A 14,643-nucleotide genomic window follows, 5' to 3' on the forward strand; every position below is an offset into this window, starting at 1 on the left:
CCCAATTTTATTTAAGCTCCTTGCTTTTTGTTCCTGTTTAGTAATAAATTAATCATCTACACTCTGTTATGATTGTGTTTTTTATGTTTTAATTAGTGTTTGTGCCAAGTAAAGCCTTTTGGACCTTCTTGGGTGATTGTTATTTGATCTTGCTGTAAAAAACAGAAAGTATGCGCTCACAAGAATAATTTTCATTTCTTACCAGAGAGCGATAAAATACCAATTCCAAGTGAAGTAGATCACTAAACAAATTTCCTAGGATTTACTAATTTCTCAGTATTTTTTGAGTTACAGAAGTATTCGGAACCTACAGATTACTACAGCATGTTCTGTTTTTGACACATTCTGTTTTCTATGTGTTGTTTGCTTATTTTGATGAATCTATGAGTAGTATCGGAGGGTATGAACCATAGATAAGTTGGAATACAGTATATATTACACCAATATGAATTTAGAATGAGTTCACAACAGTACCTAAGTGGTGATTTACTTTCTTATACTAACGGAGCTTACGAGTTTTCTGTTAAGTTTTGTGTTGTGAAGTTTTCAAGTTTTGGGTAAAGATTCGATGGACTATGGAATAAGGAGTGGAAAGAGCCTAATCCTGGGGATGCCCAAGGCACCCCAAGGTAATATTCAAGGATAACCAAAAGCTTAAGCTTGGGGATGCCCCAGAAGGCATCCCCTCTTTCGTCTTCGTTCATCAGTAACTTTACTTGGAGCTATATTTTTATTCACCACATGATATGTGTTTTGCTTGGAGTGTCATTTTATTTTATTTAGTTTTGCTTGCTGCTTGAATAAAATACCAAGATCTGAAATTCTTAAATGTTAAAGAGTCTTCATATAGTTTCATAATTATTCGACTACTCATTGATCTTCACTTATATCTTTCGGAGTAGTTTGTTGTTGCTCTAGTGCTTCACTTATATCTTTTTAGAGCACGGTGGTGGTTTTATTTTATAGAAATTAATGAAATCTCATGCTTCACTTGTATCATTTTGGGAGTCTTTAGAACAGCATGGTAGTTTTCTTTGGTTATGAAACTAGTCCTAATATGATGGGCATCCAAGAGGGATATAATAACAACTTTCATATAAAGTGCATTGAATACTATGAGAAGTTTGATACTTGATGATTGTTTTGAGATATGGACATGGTAATATTAGAGTCATGCTAGTGAGTAGTTGTGAATTTTAGAGATATTTGTGATAAAGTTTGTGATTCCCGTGGCATGCACGTATGGTGAACCGTTATGTGATGAAGTTGGAGCATGATTTATTTATTGATTGTATTCCTTACGAGTGGCAGTCGGGGACGAGCGATGGTCATTTCCTACCAATCTATCCCCCTAGGAGCATGCGCATAGTACTTTGTTTCGATAACTAATAGATTTTTGCAATAAGTATGTGAGTTCTTTATGACTAATGTTGAGTCCATGGATTATACGCACTCTCACCCTTCCACCATTGCTAGCCTCTCTTGTGCCGTGCAATTTTCACCGGTACCATATCACCCACCATTACCTTCCTCAAAACAGCCACCATATCTACCTATTATGGCATTTCCATAGCCATTCTGAGATATATTGACATGCAACTTTCCACCGTTCCGTTTATTATGACACGCTCCATCATTGTCATATTGCTTTGCATGATCATGTAGTTGACATCGTACTTGTGGCAAAGCCACCATTCATAATTATTTCATACATGTCTCATGAGTCATTGCACATCCCGATACACCGCCGGAGGCATTCATATAGAGTCATATCTTGTTCTAAGTATCGAGTTGTAATTATTGAGTTGTAAGTAAATAAAAGTGTGATGATCATCATTATTAGAGCATTGTCCCAGTGAGGAAAGGATGAGGGAGACTATGATTCCCCCACAAGTCGGGATGGGACTCCGGGCGAAAAAAAGAAAGGCCAAAAAAAAGAGAAGGCCCAAAAAAACAAAAAAAAATTGAGAGAAAAAGAGAGAAGGGGCAATGCTACTATCCTTTTACCACACTTGTGCTTCAAAGTAGCACCATGATCTTCATGATAGAGAGTCTCCTATGTTGTCACTTTCATATAATAGTTGGAAATTTTCATTATAGAACTTGGCTTGTATATTCCAATGATGGGCTTCCTCAAAATGCCCTAGGTCTTCGTGAGCAAGCAAGTTGGATGCACACCCACTAGTTTCTTTTGTTGAGCTTCCATACACTTATAGCTCTAGTGCATCCGTTGCATGGCAATCCCTACTCACTCACATTGATATCTATTGATGGGCATCTCCATAGCCCGTTGATACGCCTAGTTGATGTGAGACTACCTTCTCCCTTTTTGTCTTCTCCACAACCACCCTTCTATTCCACATATAGTGCTATATCCATGGCTCACGCTCATGTATTGCGTGAAGATTGAAAAAGTTTGAGAACACCAAAAGTATGAAACAATTGTTTGGCTTGTCATCGGGGTTGTGCACGATTTAAATATTTTGTGTGGTGAAGATGGAGCTTAGCCAGACTATATGATTTTGTAGGGATACCATTCTTTGGCCATGTTATTTTGAGAAGACATTATTCCTTTGTTAGTATGCTTGAAGTATTATTATTTTTATGTCAATATTAAACTTTTGTCTTGAATATAATGGATCTGAATATTATTTCCACAATAAAGAGAATTACATGGATAAATATGTTAGGTAGCATTACATCAAAAATTCTGTTTTTATCATTTACCTACTCGAGGACGAGCAGGAATTAAGCTTGGGGATGCTGATACGTCTCCAACGTATCTATAATTTTTGATTGTTCCATGATATTATTGTCACACCCTAGCTAGTCATGCATTAGAGTGTTGCATCATGTTTACTCTTTCATCAGAAACTTGAAATGGGGATGACAGAACCCCCAGTCCCCTCTGAAACCAACTAGGGTTTACTAAAAAAACTTTTCAATGAACCTGAAATGCCCTTCTAAAATGCCCATCATTTTTGTCTTGGTTCAGAACCTCTGCCAAAAGTGGTGCACATTTTCCTAGGCCATCTTAGGGTTTTTGAATTAAATCATAAATATTTGAGTTTGGGCATCTAAAATTATATAAAATATTTAAATGCTCAAATATCTCCAAACTAAAATGTTTCATGTTGGAAATAATCCAACTATGGACCAGGAGTAATTTGGTGATTTTAGGAGTTGCCTAAGTATTTTATTTAATTCAACAAAGTTGCAGATATATTAAATAAAAACAGAAACAGAAAAAAAGGGGAAAACTTACCTGGCGCCACCGCAGGCCCACCAGCAGCCCACCTGGCCGGCCCAGCCCGGCCACCGCTCCAGCGAGCTGCTTGGCTTGCCAGGCAGGCAGCCAAGGTGCTCGGCGGCGGCACCGCAACTCGCCACGCAGCTGCACGCCGCCCTGCCTCCCCCTCTCGCCGCCCTGATGGCCTGGACGAGCTCCACGTCGTGCCCCGACCCTCCTGGACACCTCCATTCGCCCCCAGTTCCTCTCCCTCGCGCTCCCACGCCATGGCCGACGCCACCGTCGCCGCACCTCCGCCGTAGCCGTGCTCCCCTTCGTCTCCACGCCGCGCCACCGTGTCCAGAAGCTCCGCCGTCCTCCACTTCTTCGAGCTAGTCGAGCCCCGAGCGCTCGCGTGCCCCGAAGCCGCCGCACCAACCTCGCCCGAACCGCCATCGCCGGAGATCCCCTTCGCCGTCGCCGCCGCAGCAGCTCGTCCCCGACCACGCCGTCCTCCCCATCAAGACCGCAGTGAGCTGGGCTAACTTCCCCTTCCTCTCTTTCTCTCTCTCGTGCACCACAGCGAGCACACCAAGCTCACCCGCACGCGCCGTCGCGGACCTCGTCGCCGACGTGTTTCCGGCCACACTCCGGCCACAAGATGGTGTCCATCTTACTCACCGAGTCCCACAACACCTAGCTAGCCACTCCACGAGCCTCACCGACCCCTCTAGCGCCAAGTTCATCTTCGACCGAACCCCGGTGGCCGCCAAAGTCGTCGCCGGCGCCAACTCCGGCCACCCCGACCCCAACGGACTCCGCCAAGAGCTGCGGTTTGTCCTCAGCTCCACTCCGGTGGTCTCCGCGGTCCATTTGGTGGCCGAAATGGCCAAAACCACTCCCGCCGCCGCGTCGGGCTCGCCGGCGGCTAAAAGCCGGCGTCGCTGGCTTTGACTTTGACCACGGGTGGGCCCTGGTTGACTCCCCTGAGTCAATGACAGGTGGGCCCAGCCCTGTTAATTAAACAGGATTAGTTTTAATTAAATTTTAATTAAAATAATCACCCTGACATGCGGGACCCACTGTCGGGTTTGACCCAGACCTGTTCCGTTGACCTGCTGACGTCACACTGACGTCAGGCTGACGCAGTAATTGATTTTCTGGATTTAATTTAAATCAGGAAATTCCAGAATATTATTTAAACTTCAAAAATTCATAACTTTTATTCTGTAACTCCAAATTGGACAAATTATATATGAAAAATGATCAGAAAAATCCAATCTATCCATCTGTACTACTTTCATGCATGATCAAACAAGTTAAATTGATGTTTTAAGCAGAACAAGGAAAAGCACTTTAAAAGGCCATTTTTGAATTTGAAATTTGAATCCTTGATTCAAATTTGCTCAAACCCTTCTGGTTTTAGTTGCATTAGCCCAACACACTCATATTGCCATGTTTCATGCATGCATCATATTGTTGCACATTGTTTGGTGATGGTTGTGTATCGGTGTCCTTTGCGACAGGTTCTGCCTCCGAGGAGTACCGTGATTACCCTAACGAAGAACCGTATCAGTGCATCGAACCATCAGGCAAGCAACCAACCATTTGATCATATCGATACAATCCCATGTTCTCGCTCCTGCTCTCTTTTACTGCATTAAGACAACGCGTTTCAAACTGCTGTGTGCTACGGTAGTTGAACCCATTTCCTCTGCATGACCTGTCATTGCCACAGTAACTAGATGAAACCCACTAGCATGTGTAGGAGTTGATTGAGCCATATGTATGTGTTGTTCCTACCTTGCTATGCCTGCTATGCTTAGAGTCGTGTCAGGTCTGGTTCATCTGGGTGATGGCTAGAGTGAAATGATTATGTCGGTAATGAGAGTGGTGTGGTGAACACGATTTGGTAAAGGTATCGATGAGAGGCCATGTAGGAGTACATGGTGGGTTGTTTCATTGAAGCCGACCTTAAGCACTGAGATCTGTATGTGTGATTTAAGATACAGCTACTACCATGCATTGGGCCCTGAAATATGACCCCGCTCGACTTCTTAATCACCCTAGCTCTCTGTCCAGGAGTTGCAAGTAGTTTCTGGTGTTTGTAGCCTACTGGAGGCCGTGGACAGCGCTGACCGTAGGGGTGGGCTGTGATGCGGTAGGTACGTGGCACGGTGTACCGAATACCCGTTAGGTATCTCGGGAACCCTGTTCACATCGTTCGGGGCCGTATGGGAAACCTCGGCCGGACTCCCTGCGGATGGAACCTGAATAGGCGATAAACCTGGACTAGAGGCTTAAGTGTTTAGGTAGGTCGTGGTCTACACCCACGTCGGCTTTCGCTTGAAGTCTGCCGAGCACATGTCGTGTGCAGACGCTAAGTGGTGGAAACATGTATGAAGAAGTACACCCCTGCAGGGTTATCATAATCTATTCGAATAGCCGCGTCCGCGGTAAAGGACTACTTGGTTGCCTATGCAGTTCATAGACAAGTAAATGGAAACTACTAAAAGCCTCAAGATAAGTGTGAGTGCCGAGGATGGCTCTTCCGTAGGAAGACGGAGGTGGATCCTCGGTAGTGTATTGAATTGGTGAGTAGTGGACTCGTGTGCGCAAAACCATTTCAAGTTGGAGTATCGTAGGATAGTCTAGCCAAGAGTCAAAGCTGGCTTGCTGCAATAACTCCACCAACCCTTCTTGATACTAAGCATGTATGTAGGATCTGATGTAAGTCTTGCTGAGTACCTTTGTACTCATGTTGCTATAATTTACATTTTTACAGAAGACGCTGCAACCCCTTCTGATGGGTTCTATGTAGACGTTGACATCAACGAGTAGGCTAAAGACCCAGGTGGTGACCCTGAGCTTGTGAAGGACCACGTAGTATAGCTAGGCTTTCCAAGCCTCTTTTATTTTACTAGTTGTCTGTACTCAGACAAGTTACTTCCGCTGCTGGTTTGTATGACTGTATGACTTGTATGTTGGGTCGTGAGACCCGTACCTTTGTGTATGTTATGTATGGCTCCCTGAGCCTTAAATAAAGTACTTGTGTCGTAGAGTCATGTTGTGATGCTTCGTTGTATTTGCACATATCGAGCATATTGTGTGTATGATTGAAATGCTTGGTATGTGTGGGATCTGACCATCTAGTTGTTTATCTTTAGTAGCCTCTCTTACCGGGAAATGTCTCCTAGTGTTACCGCTGAGCCATGGTAGCTTGCTACTGCTCTGGAACACTTAGGCTGGCTGGCATGTGTCCTTCTTCGTTCCTGTGTCTGTCCCTTCGGGGAAATGTCACGCTTTGAGTACCGGAGTCCTGTTAGCCCGCTACAGCCCGGTTTACCGGAGTCCTGCTAGCCCAGTGCTACAGCCCGGACCCACTTGCTGATGACCGACACGTTCGAAGCTGGGTCATGGATGCCTGTCCCTGTAAGTCTGTGCCACTTTGGGTTTACGACTAGTCATGTCAGCCCGGGCTCTTTATCATATGGATGCTAGCGACACTATCATATACGTGAGCCAAAAGGCGCAAACGGTCCCGGGCAAAGGTAAGGCGACACCCGTGGGGATACCGTGCGTGAGGCCGCAAAGTGATATGAGGTGTTACCGGCTAGATCGATGTGACATCGAGTCGGGGTCCTGACAATTATATTATCAACCTTGGATGTTTTATATGCATTTATATGCTATTTTATATGATTTTTGGGACTAACCTATTAACCTAGAGCCTAGTGCCAGTGCCAGTTTCTGTTTTTTCCTTGTTTTAGAGTATCGCGGAAAAGGAAAATCAAACGGAGTCCAATTGACCTGAAACTTCACGGAACTTATTTTTCAACCAGAAGAAGCCCACTGAGTATCGGAGATGGACCAGAAGAGTCCCGGGCTTCCCACGAGGGTGGGGGGGGGGCGCCCACCCCCTTGGACGCGCCCCCTGCCTCTTGGACAGCCCGGAGATCCACTGACGTACTTCTTCCTCCTATATATACCCATATACCCTAAAAATTTCGGGGAACACAATTGATCGTGAGTTCCGCCGCCATAAGCCTCCATAGCCATCGAAAACCAATCTAGACCCGTTCTGGCACCCTGTCGGAGGGGGGAATCCCTCTCCCGTGGCCATCTTCATCATCCTGGCGCTCTCCATGATGAGGAGGGAGTAGTTCACCCTCGGAGCTGAGGGTATGTACCAGTAGATATGTATTTGATCTCCCTCTCTCATGTTCTTGAGGTGATACGATCTTGATGTATTGCGAGCTTTGCTATTATAGTTGGATCTTATGATGTTTCTCCCCCTCTACTCTCTTGTAATGGATTGAGTTTTCCCTTTGAAGTTATCTTATCGGATTGAGTCTTTAACGATTTGAGAACACTTGATGTATGTCTTGTGTGGGATACCCGTGGTGACAATGGGGTATTCTATTGATCCACTTAATGTATGTTTTGGTGATCAACTTGCGGGTTCTGCCCATGAACCTATGCATAGGGGTTGGCACATGTTTTCGTCTTGACTCTCCGGTAGAAACTTTGGGGCACTCTTTGAAGTACTTTGTGTTGGTTTGAATAGATGAATCTGAGATTGTGTGATGCATATCGTATAATCATACCCACGGATACTTGAGGTGACATTGGAGTATCTAGGTGATATTAGGGTTTTGGTTGATTTGTGTCTTAAGGTGTTATTCTAGTACGAACTCTATGATAGATCGAACGGAAAGAATAGCTTTGTGTTATTTTACTATGGACTCTTGAATAGATCGATCAGAAAGGATAACTTTGAGGTGGTTTCGTACCCTACCATAATCTCTTTGTTTATTCTCCGCTATTAGTGACCTTGGAGTGACTCTTTGTTGCATGTTGAGGGATAGTTATATGATCCAATTATGTTATTATTGTTGAGAGAACTTGCACTAGTGTAAGTATGAACCCTAGGCCTTGTTTCAATGCATTGCAATACTGTTTACGCTCACTTGTATCATTACTTACCTTGCTGTTTTTATATTTTCAGATTACAAAAACCTTTATCTACCATCCATATTGCACTTGTATCACCATCTCTTCGCCGAACTAGTGCACATATACAATTTACCATTGTATTAGGTGTGTTGGGGACACAAGAGACTCTTTGTTATTTGGTTGTAGGGTTTCTTGAGAGAGACCATCTTCATCCTACGCTTCCCACGGATTGATAAACCTTAGGTCATCCACTTGAGGGAAATTTGCTACTGTCCTACAAACCTCTGCATTTGGAGGCCCAACAACGTCTACAAGAAGAAAGTTGTGTAGTAGACACCAAATATGCCTTCAACCTCGGTCGTCATGGAGGTTTTCAATGTGTCCAAAGCCGGATTGAATTCCTCACGAGAGACCGAGGATCCCCCATCGGTCGTAGATGAGGACCAAATCACACTGGGGTGCTCCTCCCCACCGTCTATGGTGTCAACCATACTCTTCGAACGACAAAGTCCTTAATAAGGAGACGAGGCTCTGATACCAATTGAAAGGATCAATATAGTTAACTAGAGGGGGAGTGAATAGGCAACTAAATTTTTTTAGCTTTTCTTTACCAAATTAAACTTTGCATCAAAATAAGTTGTCGAGATGTGTAACTAGGTGAGCAACCTGTATGATGCAACAACAACAAGCACACAAGCAAGTAAGGGACACAACACAATAAGCTTGCACAAGTAAAGGTGAGAGATAGCCAATAACGGAGCCGATGGAGACAAGGATGTGTTACCGAAGTTCCTTCCCTTTGAGAGGACGTATTTCTCCATTGGAGCGGTGTGGAGGCACAATGCTCCCCAAGAAGCCACTAGGGCCATCGTATTCTCCTCACGCCCTCACACAATGCGAGATGTCGTGATTCCACTATTGGTGCCCTTGAAGGCGGCGACCGAACCTTTACAAACAAGGTTGGGGCTATCTCCACAACTCAATTAGAGGCTCCCAAAAATACCATGGAGCTTCACCACAATGGAATGTGGCTCCGAGGTGACGTCAACCGTCTAGGGTGCTCAAACACCCAAGAGTAACAAGATCCACAAGGGATTAGTGGGGAAAATCAAATTTCTCTTGGTGGAAGTGTAGATCCGGGCCTTCTCAACCGATCCCTAAAGAATCAACACATTTGACTGGCTAGGGAGAGAGATCGGGCGAAAATGAGCTTCGGAGCAACAATGGAGCTTGGGGGAAAAGAGGTAAGTCAACTTGGAGAAGAAGACCTCCTTTTATAGTGGGGGAACCAATCCAATCGTTACCCCCTTCTTCAGCCCGCACAGAGCGGTACTACTGCTCAGTAGAGCGGTACTACCGTGACCCCCAGCGGTACTACCGAATAGATTGACAGTAGAAGAAGAAGAGGGAGAACAGGAGAGAGAGGGGGTCTGGGTGGCACTTGTAGCGGTGGTAGCCCAGGTACTACCACTCATGGGCGGTACTACCGCTGCTACTGCCGCTACTACTGCCGCACAACCCGACACGAGAAAATGCATCCTCGATCGAGGCGGTAGCATTGCCGAACCAGGACGGTACTGCCGCCTATGCCCCAAAGTGGTACTACTGCTGTAGACAGCGGTACTGCCGCTTGAGGACCATAGGTGGTACTAGCGCTCTGGCTGCGGTACTACCGCTTCCTCCTCGCAGTCTCCACAACAGTTAAAACAACAAGCTCCAATGGGAGGAAAGGAGCTGGGGGTGCAAAAAAGACGTGTATGTGTTGATTCCACCCTAGCCTTTCCAATGCGGACCCCCTCTTGATAGTACGATGACTCCTACGACTCAAGTCCACCAAACCGAAATGTGGGAGACTACACCATCTTCTCATAAAGCTCTGAGGGGAACCGAATCGTATTGTGCCTAGACATGAGATATCTGAAATGCTCAATGCACACGATTAGTCCGCAAAAGCATTATCATCAATCACCAAAACCACTTAGGGAGAAATATGCCCTTACAACTAGTATGAGCCCAGCTGTGCGCCTCTTCCTTCATGTCGTGGATCAGTCTGGCTGAGGGAGGATGCACTCCATCAAAGATGACAGCGTTGTGGTGCTTCTAGATTTCCGGAATAGTGAGGACAGGGAGGCATGTTTGTGGCCCCTGGCCACTAGTTGAAGAAGCCAACTATGTTGTCACGGGGGTGGATGGTGAGGCAAATCCAAGGCAAAATCTCGTGCCATGAGATTCAAAAAATATACATCCAACAAGGAGGTGATTCAGGTTCTCAGCTTCGAGAACAAAGGACACAGAGAGGCTCGAGCTGGATCCATGGCTTGCGAGGCGATCCAACATCTGTTTTGGTAGGCCAACCAGTCTATTCCAGAAGATGTCAGCAATAGAAATCCTTCAGTCAATAGAATCAATAACTATACTACTCAAATAATTCAATACCAACCAACACATCAAGCAATAACCAGATAGGTAGGATGATAACATGCAATACGAAGTTACTAACACAGCCAGAGTCACGAGGCTCAGGACTTGAGGTGCGCAGGGATAGGTGTAGGAGGCCTACAATGATTTGTGAGAGAGTAGTTTTAGATGAGTTTGTTGGCGTCTGCTGGCTTGAATGTCCGCATTCATCGCTAGCTTCTTGTAATTATCATTCTGCCTTCTATAAAAATATGGTACGCTATTGGTGTACTCTCAAAAAAACACAACCTGAGTCACGAGGCTCAATAATGCCCAATTGGTTAGGATCTAAGCAAAGCTTAGTTTGGATGATTATATTTTTTATACCATGGCAACTTTATTTTTTGTACCATGGTAAATTATATTTGTTGACAATGGCAAATTATTATTTTCCTACTTTTCATGATGGAAAATTTATTTAGTGCCATGGAAATTTTATTTTTTGTAACATGGCAAATTATACTATTCGACAATGGAAAATTCTTTCTTTTCTTACTTTTCATCATGACAAATTTATTTTAGTACCATGGAAATTTTATTTTTTGTAACATGGCAAAATATATTTTTGGGCCATGGCAAACTTATTTTCGTATATCCTCATCATTTTCATTTTTATCATACCATGGTAAATTCCTTTTTAGTAAAAAAATTTTGGACAATGGCAATTTTATCATGCACATCATTGCAAATTTATTGAACAAACCAGTGAGAATATATTTTTAATACCAATGCAAATCATTTGAACATTAGCATAGAAATTTTATCTTAAGATACACCATGGCAACCCTTTGTGTGTTTTTACGATGGCATACCTAGCATTTTTAGGAAATTTAATGGGGAATTTTTTTTGTTTGTGCTTTACGATGATGTTTTAAAATACATGAACCTTAGCATGACCAAACATTTTTTTCAACATATAGGTGAATTTTTTACCATGAACATGGAAACCTTTGTCCTACAGCTAAAATTGAAGGGAATGGCGATCGGGCTGGACCGCTGGAGGCCTAGTAATGAGGCTTGTATCGAGGGTGTTCGTGCGGGGAGGCGTACCATATAGCTAACTAAAATGTTCGCTCGTCCCCGCTCCCCTGGCCAAGATTTGATGCAGCGGTAGCGAGGAATACAGGCTTGGGAGTTGTAGTTGTGATTGGCCGAGACCATGATGGCCTCTTTTTGGGTGCTTCAGTCATTGTAACTAGTGGAATCATGGATCCTGCAACACTCAAAGAAATTTTTGTTCGGAAAGTTTTGGCTCTCTTAGAAGACCTGCACCTGCAAAAGGCTCATGTCACATCTAACTGCAAGGTAGTGGTTGACGACATCAAGCAACGCAGCGTTGAGGGGTATGGAGCAATCATTTGGGAATCATAGAGTATTCTAGTTTTTTTACTGTTTGTAATTTGTTCATGAGTTTAGAGGCTCGATTTTTTTAAACAAGGCATATGCCGTCGAACGGCAAAAACAAAGGAGTACTCTCACGACATAAGAGTACTCAGATGACTAGCTCCAGCCAGCGCCCGAAGGTGGGCCTCCTCTTCGATCTTCGCAACAATGACAGTGGTCGGGGGGTGGCCATTTTGCAGGAGACTCTCGCATTTCGTCCCTTCCAAATTTCTCACGAGACAAGCATCATAATGGAGGCAATCTCCTTTATGTGGCCTCCAGAGTTGATCGTTTTGAGACACAAATCAAGGACAGAGACCTCGTGTCGCCAAGCCGTCGTAGATTGGCCATGAATGCCAAGCCAAGCAATGATCTCATTCCAAACTCAGGCACTGAATCTGCAATGGAAGAGAATGTGAGAAACCGACTCCTAAACCTGCTTGAAACGGGGGCATAGGCCGCAATTCAGCCATCCCTGCTGTTGCAACATATTTGCCATCCACACATGATTTTGAATGATCAACCAAACAAAAAAATTGTATTTCAGCAGAGCCCAAGTCTTCCATATCATCGTAGAGGTTGGACTAAGAACTTGTCCCGCAAACTGCACCATGTAAGCGGTGGCCGCCGAATATTTATTAGTAGAAGTGAATTTCCAATGTATAGTGTCCTTCCTATCCAGGCTAATAGCAACATCCTGTAGCATACCCCAAAGATTGGTGCTCTTTTGGATATGGGCCAAAGTGAGGCCCTGAGTAGTGTCCATCTGGCTGATCTAGAAGTTGTTATCAAGAACTTTGTTGACCAAACACGACTTCCTCTTAGGTATCTCAAAGATCTTGGGTGCGATGTCTTTTGGTATGAGGCCATTAAGACATGATGATTCCCAGAATTTGCCTTTTTGCCATCACCAATGGTCACAATCGTGAATGTCGCAAAGAATCTCTGTCGGCATTGCTCCAAGGTGTCTCCATTCCTGCCCAAGTTTTAGAGGGGTGGTCAGCCCACTCGAACCAAAGCCAGCGGAGCCGAAGGGTAATGGCAAATTTCTTGAGGTTTAGCACACGCAAGCTGCCCAAAATCTTGGGTTTGCAGGCAAGGTTCCAGTTAACCTTACACCAGACACCTTGTTGCAGCCTGCCCAAAGATTGGCATGTGATTTCTTCCGTACTGCAATCGGGATATCTAGGGGTGTTAGGTGATAGATTTCTATGGCCGTGAGAACCGCTTTGACCAAAATTATGCGACCAGGGGCAGCCAGATGCATGGCCGACCAAGGTGGGAGCTTTCCAGCAATCTTGTCCTTGAGGTACTGGAAATGGATGCATTTTAGCCTCGTGACAGATAGAGGAAGGCCAAGGTACCACAGAGGGAAAGAGGTACGGACAGCAGGGAAGGCCTAAAGGATGACGTCATGGTCGAGGTTGGCACACCGAATGGGCGCAACCAAACTTTTGTTGTTGGTGGTGACAAGGCCGGTGACCTCACCAAAGTAGTTTAACGTCATGGCTAGGAACTGGATGTCCTCTTTTATTGGTGCAACGAAGACATCAACATAAAAGGATGCTCAAATTGGATTTCCACATAGCGGGTGAAGGTTGTGTTGCTCGGTGGCCTTAGTGAGAATGCGGTGAAGGGGGTCGATAGCAAGGATAAAGAGAAAGGGGATAGAGGATCCCCCCACCGAAGTCCACAACCATGCTTGATAGGGTCACCCGCAATACCATTAAGGAGCACCCTGGATCAGGCAGTGCAAAGAAGTGCCAAATCCAGTCACAGAGACGAGTTGGGAAATGATGGTGACGCAATAAGTCCATGAGGTAGTCCCATCGAACCAAGTCGAAGGCTTTTTTGATGTCAAGCTTGAATAACAGGGTTGAAGATTTGATACGGTGAAATCGACAGACCAAGTTGCGGACATACATGAAGTTATCATGAATACTTCCTTTCTTAATAAAAGCACTCTGCATGTTGAAAACCAGCTCAGGCATGTTTTACATTTAGGCGTTGGCCCCATGTCTGGTTAGGTAAACACGGTGACCTTTTCTTGCCGCTGTAAACATTATGATGGACTGACGATGAATAAAGCTTAGCTTGATTGTCTCAAAAAAAGAAAACGAAAAACTCCTTCTTTTTCTTCGCGAATACGCAAAGCTTGCGTATCATTTCATTGATAGAAGAAAGAAGAAAGAGTACATTAGAGGGTACAACACATGCCATGAACGCAAGAAGGCATAAACATGGTGTCCGGAGCATAGAGAGACGGGGTGCTTAGTCCGAACAGAGGAAATGACACAACTAAACCCACCAAACCGAAAACTAGAGAAGCAGACCAACATAGAAGGACGTCGAACATCTTCAATTCCAACACCGGGACACCACGAGCTTGCAAGATAGCGCCTTCAAGAAGGGAAACGATGTCGAGATGCCATCGCCATCCGATCCAGAGAACCGGACCTAGGGTTTCCCCCGATACTCAAAGGGGTGCATGGAAAAGGCCATGGCAGCGCCTTCAGGAAGGGAAACGACACCCGCGGGTGTCGCCGCTGCCAGCATCGGCAAGCCGAGCATGGATTTCGCCTGGCCTAGTCCGAGCAATCCCAAAGCCACCAGATCAG

This window comes from Triticum aestivum, chromosome 7A, assembly GCF_018294505.1.
Source record: "Triticum aestivum cultivar Chinese Spring chromosome 7A, IWGSC CS RefSeq v2.1, whole genome shotgun sequence".
Taxonomy (NCBI): Eukaryota; Viridiplantae; Streptophyta; class Magnoliopsida; order Poales; family Poaceae; genus Triticum; species Triticum aestivum.